The sequence below is a fragment of the Lissotriton helveticus genome, chromosome 11 (assembly GCF_964261635.1).
Source record: "Lissotriton helveticus chromosome 11, aLisHel1.1, whole genome shotgun sequence".
Classification (NCBI taxonomy): Eukaryota; Metazoa; Chordata; class Amphibia; order Caudata; family Salamandridae; genus Lissotriton; species Lissotriton helveticus.
Window position 1 is genome coordinate 325,787,228 of NC_136072.1, and position 20,102 is coordinate 325,807,329.

The window sequence follows — 20,102 nt, forward strand, 5'->3', positions numbered from 1 at the left end:
AGAAGGTCCGGCTAATGTATTAAGGCATCATACTAAAGCAATGCTACTGGTTTCAAGTGGTACCTAGTACCATATATTGCTTCCCTTACCACAAGGAAATAACAGTTGCACTGAATATGCCCATGTGATTATGATACATATATGGATTGATAATCAAGAGGGTTCAAATAATTAGGCATCTAAGCTATGATGCAGAGGGGGCGATCTATGAATTTTGGAGATGTTCAGTACCAGGCCCAGCATTTAGTATGTGCACGCTGGGCCCATGCCCAGGGCTCATGCCAGAGGGGTGGAACAGTTCCATGCAGCAGTCTTCTTCTGAAGTAGTTAAAAAGAAAAGTACATTTAAACACTGTCTCGTGAGGATGCTAATGACCGTGTCTGCATTTTGAATTCTTTTATTTTCATGTGTCTCCTTTCTCTTGCCCCCCGTACTAAAGAAAGCACAGTGAATCTTGAAGATATTCTTATTTTGTTTGAGGAATAATAAAGGAAAGGACATCAGCCAGCAAACTCTCACATCATCCTGTCTCAGCACCTGCCCCAATCTAATCATAACATTCTCTGAACCCTCAGTACAGCACATTCTGTTCATGTTAAGAATACCACACATCCTTCCCCACATTACAAAACACATCACAAGGATAAAATGTGACTAGGTACATCAATGAAAACTTTAAGAAAGGTGAGCAAAGCAATACGCTAATCAAGGAATGAAAGCCAATCTTAAAAGACAAACAAAAAAACACAAGAAAAATCACATCACAATCTATCAAACATAATCACTCAAGTAAGAAGGCTTTCTACTTTCTTGAAGGTTTATCTTATCTTTAACCGGGATTCCAAATATTCAAGTATGATCTTTTTCCTTCTGCATGAAAATGTTTCCTTACTGCAGATTGTGATGCCAATGGTTTATCCTTAGCTCCTTCCAACTCAACTTGAATCTGAAGATATTTAACAACAGTACCTAAATTCCTGCTCGCCGACCGATAATCCTGCATTTATCCTTGGCTAAATGTCCCCTGAGGCGTGCCAAACACGTCAAAGCTTCTGTCTAAAGTCCTGAGGAGTTCACCGGACTGTAGTGGTGAGGAGGAGACTGCAGCGTGAAACTCGTTTCACCTGCGAAGTAACTGGAGCGGGGCTCGAATACAATACCAGTGGAACTGAACTCCGGAGCCTGGTTTGACGCGGTTGCGGGGACTGCACAGGACTGTGTGGGCCACACCTCCGCAACGGGGTGACGGATCATGCAGTCCTGCTCACCGCCTGACCAAGACTGCTGTGGAGGGCCCCCTGCACCACAAGACATTCAACAGTGAGGGATTCTGGATCGGATTGAGCCCGCTGGTAAGGAGAGGCGTCCCATTGCCTGGCGGTGGACCAGGGATCCAAGATGGCGGCGGTGATCGGGATTTGGTGGCAGTAAATCGGAGGTGACTGGAATAGTGCTCCTGTGGGCAGATACATTTGGGAAACACCCGTGCCACTTACCCCCGTTGGCTGGAGCGGCTGTCTACTGCCCGGTGTGCCTGGGGGTAATGTCACGCTGATCCACCGCTACCTGAGATATGACTCTGTCCACACTAAGGATCCCGCGACTACTTACTGAGTGCAGGCAGGGGACCCTCTGTAGTGACTGTAAAACCGGAGGAGCGTACTATTCGGGGGTGGCGGATCCACTGTACATCCTACGTGCTCATTTGATGCTTGGGCTGCTGGGTGGCCACTAACTCTGGGAGCAACGTGAAATGGCAGCTGAGGCCATTTTGGGTGAATAAAATTACTGACTTTAAACTCGCGAGGGATGCTCTATAACTACACCATATCTCCTGCTCTACCTTCAGCCCTGACCAGGCGGATTGAACGGCTGGCTGCGTTAAGACCAAGTGGATTGCGCCTATTGCAGAGGTTCATCATACAAGTTATATACGTCTGGATCAGCGTTCCTGAGGAAAGGGGTATTGGGATTCTGGCGAGGGAGCTGCCCTCAAGGAATATATGTCCTTATAAAACGCCTTACATCTTCACTGGTCACCCCTCCAGCATTGCTGCGGCAGATAACAATCCCCCCATCGACGCACAGTGAGACTGGTCTGACATCTGTTCTGCCTCATCTGACCACCACCTTTTATAAAAAATCGCGGATCAACGGGGAGACAGTATACACATACCTATTGCGTGTTGGTGAATACCAGCCTGCTCGAGCGCAATGGTTAAACAAGACTCAAGGCAACCCCGTATTACATTCGAGGCTAGAAGACCGGCCAAGAAACCACCTGAGGCTGGGGAGGACCAGCCTGCGGAAATGACGGGCGCTGCAGCGGCTTGCCCAGCCAACGAACTTCACACTATCCTGCACGGAAATGCGACAAGGGTTCGCCACCATAGCGGACAAAGTCGACACGCCCAAGACGCGCATGGACAGCATAGCGCATAATTTGGACACTCATGACGTCTGACTTAAGGAGGCAGAACAACGCATCTCTGATTCTGAAGATGTCACTGACCAACTAAAAAAGGCAGTTACCCAAATGGACAAGCTGATGCGCGTCATAGACGCCAAAAATGAAGATATTGAAGCACGCAGTTGCCATAATAACGTCAGAATCTTAGGCATTCCTGAAAGTACCAACACGGGACGCCTAAACCACTACGTCGAGAAGCTGCTGACGGCGGTAACTGCTGAAGGAGCTCTATAGGCCCAATTCATAGTTAAAAGAGCGCATCGATCACTAGGCCCGAGACCACCACCAGGGGCCTCCCCAAGACCTATCATAGCACGGCTGCTTAATTATCGAGATCGAGACGTCGTACTCCGAGTGGCATGGGAGGCGAAGCAACTGAATTATGATGGCGTCTCATTCACCATTTTCCCAGATTTTAGTGCTCGAGTGCAGGAGGAACGCCACAAATTTAATATAGTAAAGCAGAAGCTACGCCAAGAACAGGTGGACTATGCGCTCTTGTACCCTGCACGCCTGCGGATCACACACCAAGGGACACAAACATTCCACACCACACCGCAGCCGGTCGAAATGTTCCTGAAATCACTGAAGAAACGTAAAAATGCTAATACAGATACAGAAGAGATTGATGAGGCGCAGTTGTCTGAAGTGGAATGAAAGAGTGAGAACGCGAAACCATGGGCCTCCCTTCTGTACTTCTTTCGCCTCACTGCAGCGACGAAAACTGAGAGACTGATAGACACTCCAAGACTGTAACGTATAATTGTTTGATAAATTATGGTTTATGCCAGTTATATTTTCCTACACATGAGAATGGGTAATTAAGGGAATCAAGGCTAATGCTCTTTTGGCATGCCGGACACCCCTGCCTGTGTTGCGACTCGCTGAGACCTCAGCATTCCCTCAGTATCGGCAGGGTCAACGTGCGCCATCTGGATGGTTACCCCAATGGGTATACCCCTTTGGTTCTATGGTTTCCTCTTGTTGTGGGGGGAGGAGGGGGGATCGATGCTTGCATGTTTGGGGTGCAGCAGTGGGCAGGGGGCGATACAGTTCCAGGGGGTGTTGTATTCTTACAGGAGGGGTGGGGACATTGTATGATTCATCTAGGGGCCTGCTAATCCGAAAGAGAGATAATCACTATGTAGCATATCCAACATTGCACACATTCACATCGTATTTTGAGGTATGGCAGGGACGGGGAATGACTCACAATTGAAAATCATGTCCTGGAATATTAGGGGACTTAATGATGCTCGTAAGGTTCGGAACGTTATTGCATATTTGGAGCGGCACCAGGTTCATATTGCTATGCTGCAAGAAACGCACTTAGCTCCACAACCTCACACACAATTCACTAGAAAATGGGCACACGCCCGCTTCTTTCCCTCGTACTCCTCTTACGCGAGAGGTACCACTATCCTGATAAGGCGCTCAGTGCCATTTGTAGTACTGGGGGAAGCCCTGGATCCTGAAGGGCGGTATGTTATTGTATGGGGGTGGCTTGGCGGAGACACGGTTAACATGGTCAATTGTTATGCACCCAATACTGACACACCTACTTTTTTCACGGCGCTGTGGGGAAAAATCGTAGACGTCGGTTCACTACATGTCATATGGGGAGGTGATTTTAATGTTGCGCTAATTCCATCACATGATCGGGCAGACGGGGCGGCACTGCTGGGAATAGTGGAAGAAGATGAATTGATAGATGGCTGGAGATATCTATATCCACAAAGTAGGAAGGCACACATTTTACGTCATCGACAGGTACATGGGCATGACTGGACTATTTTCTGCTGACCAGGGGCTTACTTCCAGGTATGGAACGAGCTGTGTATTTGCCCAGAACATACTCTGACCATAGTCCAGTGATGATACACTTACATATGCCGGGGTGGAATAGTCCTTGGCCGAAATTGCGCTTGCAGCCTAATGCGCTGATGGATGAGGTATTTAGATCAGAACTGGGAGAGGAAATAGCTGCTTTTTCCCCTCAAAATAAGGGTCAGTAGACAGAGTCGAGGTCATATGGGAAGCCTTCAAGGTAACGGTCAGAGACTACTGTATATCTAAGAGCTCTGGTGTACTGCGTGATATACAGAGAACGATACGTACTCTTGACCGCGAACTGAAGGAGCTAGAGAAAAGGATGGTGGAAGGGGAGACGGCACAGGCACACATAGACTTTAGGGTCAAATTGGCGCAGTATAAAGAAGAACCGGCGAGAGAAGCCAAATTCAGGGGTAGGCACTGGTCAGCATGAAAGTACTGTGAAGGTGATAGACCTGGCAAGGCGCTTGCAATTCTTACACGCAACCCACACTTTAATAACACTGTGCTGGAAATCACTAACTCGGAGGGAGAGGTTTGTTGGGACACTAAGGGAATATTAAATACATTTGTCTCACATTCTACCACATTATACACCACAAAAAGCTCGAGGGACGTAACATTCGATAATTTCCTTGGAGATGTCACACTATGTTGACTTAGCGACGTACATAGAACCTTCTTAAGTGAACCCTTCGAGCTAGATGAGATCAGGGAGGTCATAATGTCACTGAAGAATAGTAAGGCTCCGGGATGGATGGACTCCCTGCTGAATTCTACAAGAGTTACATAGATATAATGGCCCCCGTCCTTCGGGAAGTCTTTGAAGAGTCCTTAGGGGAGGGAATTTTGCCCCGTCCAATGCGGGAGGTAATGATCACATGTCTCTTAAAGCCAGGTAAAAATCCCGCATCTTGCGATTCATATCGCCCACTATCCCTCATAAACTGTGATGCGAAGATTCTTGCCAAGGTGCTGACCACTCGCTTGTCCCTCTTGATGACCGTTATTATATTACCAGATCAATCAGGGTTTGTCCCTGGACGCTCTACCACCCATAATCCGCGGACCCTATTCTCCCTGATTCAGACAGTTGCACCAGACTTCCCGGTAGCTGCCATATTTTCTACGCTTCCAAGGCGTTCGATTCAGTTGAATGTAATTACCTCTTTGCCGTACTGCACAGTATGGGTTTCCCTAAGCTTTTTATATCCTGGGTGCAGTTGTTATACACTCAACCCTCGGCTAGAATTCTAATTAACGGTTATATGTTCCCCTCGATCGATATCACGTGAGGCACTAGGCAGGGGTGTCCACTGTCGCCCCTCCTCTTTGCCATAGCCATAGAACGTCTGGCTTGTCATCTCCGTCAGCTACATCCTGTCGGCGCGTTTCGCTGTTTCCAGCATCAGATCGCTGTCTCACTATACACGGACGACGTGACGCTATTTGTCACTGATCCGCTTCACAACTTGAATCCCTTATTGAGAGAGTTCGTCATCTTTGGCAGACTATCTGGGGTACAGATAAACTGGAGCAAATCGCAATTCTAGCCCCTTACTGACGCTGTGTTGGAATTCCCATTAGACTTCCCACTGGAATGGTGCCATTCGGATCTCCGATATTTAGGCATACAGGTTTCGAGAGATAGGGATGAGACACTTCGGCTCAATTATGCCGTCGCTATTACCAAATTGACCACTTCTGTCGACCGCTGGCTCTCATTGCCTTTATCCATGGCGGGGAGAGCTTCCCTTATTAAAAATGGTAGTACTTCCCCGTTTTTTATATCTTTTTTTTAAATATTCCTTACTATCCGGGAGCGTTCTTTTTCAAAACATTAAGAACCGAGCTGAGTCGACTGTTCTGGGGGGCAAGCAACCGAGGCTTAAGTGGACGGTACTGACACAACCATATGATATGGGGGGGTTTGACCTTCCTGGTTTTGAAGTTTACTATCTTAGCGCCCAAGCACACTATGCCTACCACTGGATGGTACCCAAACCCTTTATGCCTCAATTGGCAGTTGAGGATTGGGTGGCGAATCCTCTTCCCTTGAGTGGCCTTATACAAGGCCCAGTTGCGGCCATAGAGACACCATTTACGACTGTCACATGTACGATAGATGCATGGCAACGCACAGCTAAAATTTTATGCTGTACTTTGCTGTACTCGGCACAAATGCCCTTGGCCTATTATCCCAAGTTGGGGCTGCTGTAGGAGACAGGTTTCCGATTGCTCTGCCAACGCCTTCAGGTGAAAACATGGGGTGACCTGTTTGTGGACGGGCAATTCCGTGCCATGGACCGATTTTTTAACGATCACCGACCCACTCCACTTGATATTTTTTATTACATACGACTGCGTCAGGGACTTAAGGAGATTCTGCCAGATTACCCCCGAGAACCCGAAAACCTATCCCCACTACATTTTATGCTAGGCTCGCAGGATGGAGCACACCTTGTGTCAGGCATTTATGGACATATTAGGACGCAGCAACAGGGGTTTGAGAGTTCTGCCCGGTCTCACTGGGGAGAAGATTTATCCCTTGAGATCAATGACGGGCAATGGTCATATTGCTGTAACCTTGCGGCCAGGATATCTGCTAGTTGTAGGCTCAAAATTATTCATTATAGATTTCTGCAGCAATTGTACTATACCCCGGCAAAGAAATTTAGATTCCAATTGTCCGATAACGACAGATGCGAGCCCTGTCACGCGGAAGGTGCTGGATTTTTCCATTTGTCTTGGGAATGCCCTTCTGCCAGAGGTTATTGGGTTGTACACGATGCCCTAGAGGCCATGGTGGGAGAGCCTCTGGATGACAACCCACTGTTCATGTTGATGGAGTATACATTCCCGATGCCTAGGTCTTACAGAAGATTCCTTAATATTACCCTTTTACTAGCCAAGAGGAGAGTGGCCTGTCGCTGGGGACGGGGCGGGCTCCGAAATTCAAGGAATGGCTTAATGATGTAATTTGTTGTCAGGAACAAAATGCCATATTTGCTGAAACATTGCCTGTATCTAGTAGATCAAAAGACATATGGGGACCGTTGCTCACCTATCTTATTTCTCAAAGGGCGCAAGATGGGGATTCAACGTACGATGTAGAACGTGGCACTGGCGGAGAGGTTCTGGACAATTGAACACTTCGCTATACTGTGCTATTTGATGATGGCATCCATATTACAGTTCGATTTGTGACTAGCATGTTCCAATGTTCCCCTTCCTGCAGCATATCTATCTATGATATTTGACCATTCCAAACTCTCTCTGGTGATAAATGTATGGTTTTATGCACTGACCCACGCTATGTGTAACCATGATTGCCCTGATATAATTTACTGCTGTTATACCCCTTTCTCTGCCACGTGCTACCTGATTTACCTCATGCTATTGGATTACACTATGCCATGCTTACTCATGCTTTTGATGATACATATGCCACAAGGTCCTAGTATGATTGTTTGTATTAACGAAATACTGAAAAATAAAGTTTAAAAAAAAAAAGTGGTGAATCTGTGATTAGAATTATCCATCAGGACCAGCAGCACAAAGTGCTGATGCTTTACTCTCATAAATCATCAGTCTGAAATACTGTTGACCACATTCCTTAAACAGAAATATTCTCAGTAACAGAAAGTAGTTTAGAAGACCACCGAAAGTCCTAAAACTATCATAACTAGAGCTGAACACTGAGAGTAAAGCAGTAAAAGTATTGAGAGTGAACCCGGTACTAACCATCCACCGATAGACAATGCCACTGAAATTGTGTGATTTTGCGGCTGCAGTGTTTTCCACAAAATTCTCCATAATTAATTATGAGGCAGCAGAGAATCTTATGCCTTGCAATTAAATAGAGGGTTTCATTTGTTTTCAACTGCATTATAATAAACATATGTAACAATTAGTATGTAATCTATGACCACTGTTTTACTCCAGGTATATCAAACCACATGTTTATTATTATTATTGAGAATTGCTTACTCTACCTTACTTAAATATATTTCAAGGTTGTCGACGTAAGGGTATTGCCCTCATAAGGTAAGCAATTAATACTGCCAACGAGCCAATACTAGCCAACGTAACTTCAGAAATATCCCCTTTTCTTGATATCCATGACTTCTTAGAACAACAAGCATCACACAGGTTGTTACATATTCACTCACCTTATGCCAAAAACATGGATCACAACTTGTAGGCGGTGCCTTGAACTGAATCTGTATCTCCTGGATGGATGAAATTCACTCATCTGTTGCACCAAAGACGGCCACATTTTTACAAACACTGAACAGATAATATAGGACAACTCTAGCCTATTGTGCTGCACAACCCAAACTATTTCCTTATATTTTTTTTAAATCCTTAATATTGCCCACATCTATGGGTTGATTGTCCACAGGCCAGTGCTAAATAACATACAGTAAGGAGAGGCAACAAATAATGATGTGAGCGTTCTTTCACAAATTTCATTCATAGATGTCAAAACAGTTCACAAGAAATGCTCCTGATGCTTGAGTCATTATCATAAACTTCCAAAGTGCCCATGCGATGAAAAATCAGACCAGACAACATTGCATTTGATTGTATTTTGCGTTTTAAAACAGGGGAGCTCGTAAATTTGCAGTTTTAGCCTTGTAGTTACCGGGGAGGGGGCGCAGGTGAGTGTGGACCACCGCCCCCAACAGCCAAACGGCATGGACGCAGCTGATGCCCTCAGTACGTGCCAGGAGACGTGCCCGGGCCATGCCCGTGTGAAGCATGGGCCAAGGGCGGGCCCGTCTGCCCCCATCAGCGGTCGAAAGAGGCTGTGCTGGGCCACGTCCCTAAATTTGGCAGTAAGACCTTTAGAATCACAGTAATATACTGAAATTGCATCCTACAACCATATTTGTCTTACTGTGCCCCATATGTTGTTCCTTGTTGCCCTTCATTTTTTTTAAGTTCAGAAAAATGTTATTGAAAGAATATGACATAAGCTTACAAAGTAAGACAAAGAAAATAACAAGCAAAAGTATACATCAAGATAATTAAAGGTATTAATATAAGCTATAAAAAGAAACATCAAAAATTGAGAATAAATATAAGCAAAATTGGCAACTGGTATGATATAAGGTAATAAAAGATATACTAAATATACATTGTAATTACAAGAAAAGCGAAAATAATATTAATATGTTCAACAAAATACAGGAATTCATGGAGGTTTAGGAACTTCTTGTTGTAACGGGGACAAAGGCAGAGAACTCTGAGCACTTAAATAAAAAAATAGTGTAACTGGACTCCACAATTCTTTTCGCTTGCCAGCTAAAGCCAAGGGGTAGACAAAAGTCGTATCTAACCTGTGATTATAGCAAACAGCATACCACCAAGCCTGATAAGATATTTTGGTAAAATCCTTCCAATTTTTAGTTATTTGCTGGAAAGCTACTGCCAACAATAAGTCAATTATTCTAACCCTGAAAGTGCAATGATCCCAGATGGGAGAAACACTCCCTAAGAAAATGTGAGATAAACAGAAGGAGTGATTAGAGGAAAAAATCTTGTTAATTTGAGACCAAACTTGCCGCCAAAAATTATGAACATGGGGACAACTGAAAAGCATGTGGAAAAGATCTGCACATGGTAAGGAGCAGGACCAACACTTCAAGCATCTGGGTATTGTTTACTAAGAACTAGTGGTGAAAATAATAAACGATTATAAATAAAAAATAGTGTTTGAGTAGTATTAGCAGCTCTGGAAGATCTACGAATCTTAAGCCATAATTTGTCCCATAGCTCAATAGGCCAAGAGACTTCTAGGTCTTTTTCCCAGGTTTCTTCAGTTGTGGTTTTCGTGCGAGATGAAGACTGAGTTTGAAGAAAAGCGTAGATTTTTGAAGCTTTAGGTTGTTTAAGAAGTAAAGAACTCAGTGAAGACATATCGGAGGATACGTGGTTTGATGGAGGAGGTGCAGCAAGGGAAGCATCGTAGGCAAGTTGTAATGCGTGTGACAATAACGAATATTTGACTCGAAAAGCGGGAGGTAGATTGAAAGAAGTAGCAGCTAATGCAAATGGGATGATCTGATTTTGGTGAAACAATTGATGCACCCAGATAAGGCCACGTGATCTCCAGGATTTCCAAAAAATCGGCTTATTGTTAATTAACATAGATGTATTGTGCCAAATAGGTTGATCAAAAAAGGATGAAACGGGAAAGGAAGGAAGGATTTTGGAGGTATACTTAAGAATAGGAGTAGATAAAGATTGAGGTTTACGAGAAAACATAAGATATTCTTTGAAAGAAAAGGGAGGTATAAAACACTTTTCTAAGGCCAACCAGAGAGGAGAGGATGATGCGGAATCCGTAATCCAGTTCGACACTTGATTCAATAAAAAGGATTTATGATATAAGGCAAAATTCGGAAAGTTTACCCCACCCTCTCTTTTAGAACGCATTAATTTGGACAAAGACATACGAGACTTTTTATGTCCCCACAAAAAGGAAGATAAAATAGAGTTAATTTTCTTGAAACATTTCAAAGGGATAGAAAACGGTATGTTAGATATTGTAAATAGGACAATGGGAGAGAGCATCATCTTGATTGTGTCTAATCTCCCCACCACGATAGATATAGAGGATGCCATTTGCTAGTGAGAGTAGTCAATTTTTGTAAACAGTCATCCATACACTTAGTAACTGTGCCCGAAAGAGAAGAAGTAAAATGGAGACCCAAATATTTAATAGAGGTAGGGCTCCAAGTAAAGCCCGAAGCAGAGAAATCGTCCTTGAGAGTGAGTTTGGTAAGTGGCAAAATTTCACATTTATCCTTATTTAATTTGTAGCCAGATACTTGTGCAAATGAGTTAACTTCATCCAAAAAAGAAGGGAGGGAGGCGTCTGGTTGGGAGAGAAATAATAATTCATCGTCAGCGTATGCTGCCATCTTAATATCAGAGTCATGGAAATTAAAACCATGTATATTAGCATTCTGACGAATTCTCAAAAGGAAAGGTTCTAAAGCAAGATTAAATAAAAAAGGTGAAAGTGGGCATCCCTGTCTAACCCCTCTATTTAGAGAAAAGTAAGAAGATAAGGTACCGTTTGCCGAAATTGCTGCTCTAGGGCGGGAATAAAGGAACGAAATCAGGGTGGAAATCCTTGGACCAAAACCAAACCACTTCAGAGTACTAAACAGATATGACCATTCAACTCGATCAAAAGCTTTCTCTGCATCTAGGGCTATAGCTGCAAGGGGATGAGAGCTATGCGAGGTCTTAGAGAGAATGTCAAAAAACAATCTAGTATTATCCGTCAGCAGTCTACCTTTAACGAAACCGGATTGCTCTTTCCCTAAAAGCTCGGGTAAAAAAGATTCTAAACGCAATGCTAAAGCCTTTGAAAAAATGTTATAGTCGATATTTACTAATGAAATAGGGGGATCGTTTTTACAATGTTGTGGATCTTTACCTGGTTTCGGGATAATGCAAATAAGGGCATCAGAGAAAGAGACAGAAGCGGAACCAGTTTGAAGGAAAGTGGAAAGAAGAGTATGTAATTTGGGAATAAGTAGTTTTGAGAAACAGGAGAAAAATTCAACAGTGAAACCGTCGGGACCTGGAGCTTTACCATGTTTGAGAGACTTAAGAGCTTGAAGGAGATCTTTCTGCGTAAGGTCTGATTCTAAAGAGGAAAGGTCCGGAAGAGTGTCGAAAGTAGAGGACATTTTGGACAAAAATTGGGAAATGTCTTGTTCAGAAGAAGATGATTCAGACGAATACAATGTTTCATAAAAATGCAAAAACTCCTTTAGGATATCTTCACTTTTGTGTTTTAGTGACCCATCACAACTATAGATAGATTCAATATTGACCTTGTTCGGCTTTACCTTTAGATAGTTGGCCAGCAATTTCCCAGCCTTATTCTGTCCACCATAAAACTTGGCGCTAGATTTTAAGAGGAAATTGGAGGCATTGTACGTGGAATCTTGATTAAATTGAATTTTGGTGGCGATAAGATCATTTAAACAATCCTTTGATTTGGAAGTGTAATATAAGTGCTCTAATTTTTTAATTTTAGAAAGGAGGTCATTGGTGGCTTGTTGGGCTTTCTTCCGTTTGCGAGAAACATAGTGAATGATGAAATCTCTAACTGATGCTTTGAAAGCGTCCCAAACTACAGGGAATGGAACTTCATCCGTGTGATTGAACAAAAAATATTCATGAAAAAAGGATGTGAAAGAAGAAACAAACTGTGCATCGAGAAGGAGAGCATTATTGAAACGCCATTTTATTAATAGAAGTAGGTTTTTGTAATACATCCAAAACAATGGAGACTGAGGCATGATCAGAAATTAAGATGGAGCCAATGTCAGAAGAAATAAGGGATTGGGTAAGTTGATGAGAGATAAAAAAATAATCCAAGCGTGATTGAGTTTGATGAGGGGGTGAAAAGGAGTATTCTCGCAAAGTGGGATTGCAGAGTCTCCATGCGTCAGTAAGTTTGTATTGTGTAATGAGTTGTGTAAAAGATTTTTGTGACTTATGAGGAATGTATGCACTAACTGAGTGTCTATCCAAAAATGGGTCAAAAACTTCATTGCAGTCACCCACAAGGATGAAATTATCAACGTAGTATTGAGTGATAAGCGGTGCGAGGGAGGTCCAAAAAGTGGCGTCGCCACTCGTAGGAGCATAAACATTTAAAATAGAAATAGGGACGTTATCTAGAGTGAGATTCACTAGCACCCATCTACCTGAAGTGTCTGCAGAATGCGTTACTACTTTAATTGGAAGAGATTTTAGAAACAAAATCAAGACTCCATTACGCTTACCATCACCTGGGGAAAAATAAACTTTGCCTACCCAACCCCTCTTCAATTTAGCAGATTCATCAGCCGACAAATGTGATTCCTGTATACAAGCTATATCTGCGTTGAGCTTGGCCAGGTGGGATAATACTCTCTGTCTTTTGATTGGTGAATGTAAACCTCTAACATTCCAAGATAATATTTTCAAAGGCATAACATAATTTTAGAAAAGCATATCAAAAAAACAGTTGAGGGACAATTATGAAGCAGAAAAGTAATTAAGGCATATAAGCATAATAAGAAGAAACACCAGAAGTGAAAGAAAAGAAATGCATTAGAAATAGCATAGTAAAAGTCAGTTAAATAATTGATGAAAAAATTAAGAAGAGAAAAGAAAAAGTATAGGAAAGAAGTAAGCGAAACAGAAGGAAAATTAGAAAACTGGGTCAATAAAGCGATAAATAGAAGAAGATGAAAAGGAAAATAAAAATAGCAAAAGAAGAGTTGAGATTCTAAATTCCAATAAGAATGACATATGAAATCAATAATAAATACAGGCAATATCAAACCAACTGCACAAAAAGTAAGAGAACTGAACTATAAAGGAGAAGCAAGAAAGAAAGGAATCAAAGCGAAAATACAACCTCTGTAAGAGAAAGGAAGATTGCAGGGTATAAAAAGGAAATGAGGAACACCAAAGAGAGAAGAAAATATGCAAAAAGAGAAAGAAAAGAGAAAGAAGAAAGAGAGCATGAATAGAGTAATGAAAAATAAAGAAAGAAAACTTACATACAATCCAAGACATACGAAGGGTGGAGGGATGGAAGGCCACACGGAACAATGACGTGTCCAGGACCCACATGGGGAGGCGGAGGGAAGGGCATAACAAACATATTTGAACATAGGTAGGAGAAGACACACAACCGAGACCTGTGGGGGAAGAAAAAATTATTAGATATATTGCAAACAATAACAACGAAAATTAACTGCTGCATACATTTCAAGAAACAACAAATGGATCAAAAACCAGAAGATAAAACATGAGAATACTGTAACCAGAAACAGAGTCTGAACGCAATCTAGCTGGAACTAAATTATGAAGTAGTCTCCATTGTATCAGTGTGGTGAGAGTACAGGAAGCTCTTCAACTTAATTGGATCCTCATAAGTGGTAGTTTTATTATTAAATGTCACTTTAAACAAGCAAGGGTGAAAAAGACCATATCTTGCACCTAATGAGCGTAACTGCGGCCGCAATGCTAAAAATTCTTTGCGTCGATCAGCCGTCGATTTGTAGTAATCCTGGGAAAAGAACAGAGAATTTCCTGACCAAGTTATACGATTCATTGCCAGAGCTGCCGATAGAATCTTTAAGAGGTCAGTATATTCCAAAAAGTACAAGATCACTCCTCTCGGTTTGTGTGGCGATGAAGAAGATGTTTGACGCATCGGTGGACCTAATCTATGAGCTCTCTGTATATTCAACATGGTGCCCTCAGGCAGCTTAAGGAGCGTTGGAAGAAAGGATTTAAAGAAGGTGGGCGGATCCGAACCTTCTGTCCCTTCAGGAAGACCATAAATTCGAAGGTTATTCCGTCTATTTTTGTTTTCCAACTGCTCAACTTGTTTGTGAAGTATGGAGACCTGTGAACAAAGAGATTCTACTTTAGAAGTAGATGAAGATAAAGAGCCAAAGTTCTGCTCTAGCGTATTGACTCGTTGATCCATTGCTGACCATTTGTCAGAGAGCATCTGAAGCGTGGATTTGGTCTCTTCCATAAACAGACGTAGCGCTCTAATCTCCTCTAGTATTAGATCCATTGTGACAGAAGCAGTCTGTTTAGGTGGAGAGGGAGGATCTTTTTTCAATCTTTTTGTAGAGGCTTTGGAAACAGTAGAGACTGAGGCAATCTGTGAAGGCAATGCACCTTTGGGCGATGAAGCAACTGAATCCTCCATGGATAAACAATTATAACGTGAGTTGAGATGAATCAAAAATTTCCTAGGAGAAGGTGTAGATATCTGTAAATTATTGGATGTCCTGCCCATAGAATTGAGAAAAACAGTCCAAAAACATAGAATAGCACTGCGTAGAAGAAGAAATTTCGTATTAAGAGCAAAAATAGCGTAAACCCAACATTGGGGTACACTGCCTTATCACTGTAAGCGTAACAATATTAATTCAATAATAGCAAAAAAGATCCTGTAGAAATATTGCATAACATTATGAAAATGTAGTAGAGAGTAATAAATGCGACCAATACATTTAGTGTAAGTCACTTTTCAAAACACATATTTACCAATAAGCATGAAAAAAGATATAAACGTGGTGACTCTATGCTGAAAGGGAAGAAAGTGTATGGAATGGAAGTCACCACAATTCATTACAGAAGAGTATCCATATCAGAGCAAGCCATACAACATGCTAAATTAATACCAAAGCCAAAAGAGTCATTTTAAATAAATACCTTTGTGGTGCACTAATATGGCATTGCAGGCTCTGAGAAAATCCACTGAAAAATACAGAAGGTTCCACATACACAAACTGGCAATATAGAAATTAGGTAACTGAAATGCCTATTTAAAGCGCATTACTAAAGGAGACAAATGTATGGAAATAGAGTCAAAATTCACTTTCCTGGATAACTTCTAGTGTCAAACATCAATAATCAGTAATTGAAAGTCAGTAAATGAAAGAATCACTTCCCCTTTTGAAGAGAAACAGCGCGCGGTGAAAATAATCTCCTCAGCCTTCAGTCTTATTTGAAGTAACAGTTCACATTATAGTTAGTCAGGAAATGAAAGTGTTCAGAATGGGGGCATTGCACCTCGAAGTGAGGCAATAAATCATTGCAGAATACAGCTTAAAAGTCATCACGGGCTGATATAATTCATTGTTTCCTGTGAATTTGTGTTCACTGTTAAAGTGTAACACGTGAGAGAAAGAACCGGCTCCCTCAGCATTCAGGCAGCAATTACGCAGCTGTTTGAAATACCTCAGCTTTGAGCAGAATGCTTGTCAAAAGGTCAAAATCTTGCTGGAGAAGAGACGGAAATGCTCCTATCTGGATGTGTTTACATTCCGACTTCCATTTATGCAGTTTGCTGACCTTCAGGACTCGGGTGGTTGTGGAAAATCCCTTTGAAAGCCCCGTCACCTCAGGCGAGTCACGGGAGTGCCGCCATCTTCCTCGGGCGCTAGCCACGCCCCCCCCCTTGTTGCCCTTCATAATCATGGGAAAACGTAAGCATGTGGTTGCTGCCTCAGGCAGTAAAACAAAAAATGCAAGAATGAGTGCACCTATCACGAATTACCTAAATACCGCATTGGGACTAATTAACAGTGAGATCGTTAATGTCAAGGAGCGTTTGATTCCCACAAAGATTGCACTTACTACCGAGATTGATGATACTATTTTTGATGCACCTAACTGTATTGGAGGCAGTTTCAAATAATAAACCCCAACACAAGAGTATAACAGCCTTAATACATAATACTAGTGCAGCACCCTGTGTACCAACCATACCATTGGAAATATCGGTTTTAACAGAGGGTACAGATTTAATCACATCCACAGCAACTAAAAGTATATAGTTATTGAAGGGAAAAATTAAAGAACCTATCAAGCAATCTCAGCTAATGGCTGAGAAGCAGAGGGAGGTCAAAAGGCCACCTCAAGTAATGACTGCTCCTATAACATGGATTTACCTTTTAAAAATCTACACGGGAAGATTGATTCAATTGAAAAGAAATTGTTATCGGAAATTATGAAAATTAAGGATGATGTAGCCTAGATTTCTAAATTAATTGTTATTACCAGAGAAATGTGTATCTGACAATAACCTGAGTAAAAAAACTGATAGAATAGTAACAAACAAAATCCAACGAATTATCAAAAACGACACTGTATCTGGTTCATTGGGATCCGCAGTATTGTACAAAGGAAAAAAACACCTCTGAGACCATGAGCAGGGAAAACAATCACACTGGTCTGCTCTCTATGTCGTTATCCCACAACGTGACAAAAACAACGAGATCCATAATCAATAACCCGGATAAAACAGAGCACAGATATGAACCTCGAAGTAATTATCAGAGACCCCTACCCTTACCACCTGAGGCTACACCCTATACCATTATTCTCAAAGATGAGCCAGAACTAAAGGATGGTGTCAATGAGGATTGGGTAGACCTGAGAAACAAGGTTTTGTATTGGTTTACTAAACACTGCCACTATAACCCAAATACCTTGGCTCAAAATATTCTTATGGCAAGAAGAGTGCCCTGGGTGGGGAAATTACCAACATCTTGTGAAAGGGACTTTGTTGTTGTCTCTTTTTGACACCCAGAGATGGTCGGAATTTTGCTTGAAGAGATATGTAACAGAGGAGGAATGTCATCTAAATATCAGAAAAATTTAATTACTGGGGTACCCTTAGGATATTTCTACAAACCAGTAATAGAGCATTTTTGTGTGCCCGGAAAAGGTTAATTGATAGCAGATAGGCATAGACCTCTTGCCTTAACAGATTTTCACCCCTCAGTAGGTGCAGTGATGTGGATTGACTACACCAGGGCGTTGAACAAAATCATCGCCCTATCTGCAATGAATTACCCCCAACTCCAATTTCAAAGTCTAAGAACTTTATCCTAGTAACATGGAACATAGAGGGTATTAGTAAGAAATTAAATGGCAATGTATGGCCGGAATTTTCAGATAACTGCCAAATGATCTGTATGCACGAGACTTGGCACACAAAACCTTTCCACGCAGATGGTTTTGCAATAGTTGATACACAAGCGACTCCCACACGAAATGGAAGAGCAAAGGGAGGTTTGGCAGTTTTACTTTCAGTTACATGCCCGCTGAATCTAAAGAAAGTTTATATCGATTCACCTTATTTTCAATTGTTGTGGTTACAGTCTATTGATTATCAGTGGTTTGTAGTAATTAACTTTTATAATAATGTTTTTGATAACACTAGGAATCTAGTAATACTGTCACTTGAGAGGGAGCTCGATTCATTTTGAAAACAGATCAGAAGGGATTATTTCCTGATCTGGGCTGGAGATTTTAATAGTAGGAAATGTGGTATCCTAGAAGGGAAACACTGTGGATATGGAAATGAGTCTAGGGAAAGCTATTCTCATTTTCTGCATAACATTTATGGTGAATCAATTAATGGGGCAATGTATAAATATACTTTAGAAATAGTGAAACAGGCTATCTTGGATGGTGAATCCGAGCTACCAACCTTTGAAGGGCACGGTGAGTGTTCAATTATCGACCATATATTAACGTCGGCACATGGCCAAGAGCAAATGGTGGGAATGGAGGTGATAAAAAGTTGCTTAAGTGATCATCATCCACTATTTTGTACAGTTATATTAAATGATACCTCCCATGCAGGGCCGTGCTTAGCATCCTCTATATAAACCAAGGGAAAAAATGGTGTGTCGATTAAATGGTCCGGGGTAAACCCAAATGAATTTGTGGACAGATTGATAAGTGATTGCAAACATGATATTGAAATATGTAACTGGGAGGATTCAACCAACAATCCGATCATTGGGGCTTTTTGTAACATCACCACTGTAATCTCTAGGGGTTTAAAAATTGAGAGCTACAAGAAAGTGAAGAAAATAATCAGCTGGTTTTATTCTGAATGCACAAAGACAAACCTGTTACTAAAAAACGCTTTATAAATTAAGCCTAGAGATAGAGAACAGATCAAAAATCATAGGATGATATATAAACAGACCCTCGCAAAAAGGAGGAAGGAGATTCAAGACCACACGTGGGAAAACCTTACTCAGGCTGCCAAAACAAAGGATTAATCTCTATTTTGGAAGACGAACAAGCCACCCCTATTATAAAGATAGTTGCGCTGCTAAAATTAAGAGTTTAGTGCAGCCCCAAGAGTGGATAAGTTATTTCGGGCAGGATTTTAATCCAGATGATCAAATTCCCGTATTAGTAGAAAATAGCAACCCCAAAAGTACAGTGGAATTAGTAGAAAGAAAAATATTTTATAACTATTGACCCTCCAAATTTGGACCAATTTACCCTGGATGAAGTCATATTAGCCCTAGAAAAAAGTGCATATGGAAAGGCCCCTGGTGTTGATGGGGTTCCAATAGACATTTTTAAACTTGATATGGGTCTTTGGTCCCCATTGTTACAAAAAGTGTTTAATATCATTGCAGGCGGCTTGGTACCAAGAACATGGACTGAAAGTATTATTTTACCGATTTTTAAAAAGGGTAATAGGAGTGAAGCCAAATGCTATCACCCTATTTCCCTCCTCAACGCAACCTCAAAATTGATGGGTAGGCTATTGTTAGAGAGGTTGGAATTGTGGGCAGGCAAAATAAAATTCTCACTGAATCACAGTACAGTTTCAGAAGGGAGATAGGGACAATAGAAGAATGTATACATTTGCACCTATTTATTAGTAAGTATAAAATCACAAAAAATGGCCTTCTACATCTTTGTTTTGTCTACCTTACTCGTGCTTTTGACCTAGTAAACCACGCAAAGTTGATGTAAACTTTGATTCATATGGGCGCACCAAATGACATCATCATATAACTCTTACAAATATATAGCCATTTGAGTACAAGAGTTTGCTATGGGTTTGAGGGAGAATGCACCACCAGCTTCAGGGTAACACAGGGAATCAGGCAGGGATGCGTGCTTGCCCCACTTCTTTTTTCCTTGTACATAAATGGAGTTGATGAGGGTTTGCAGAAGTTAAATGCCAATGTTCCTAGAGTAGGCAAACGTAACTTTACTCTATGCGGATGACTCAGTTCTTTTATCGAGAACTGCGAATGGGCTTCAGAATCCCATTGAAAAATTTGCAGAATTCATGCACGATAAGGATCTAGTACTCAATTTGAAAAGACATTTACAATGGTGTGTGGGCAAGGAAAAGTAAAAACTAGAACCCACCATGTAAATAGCGTCCCTATTGAAGCAACACATTCTTTTGTATGCCTG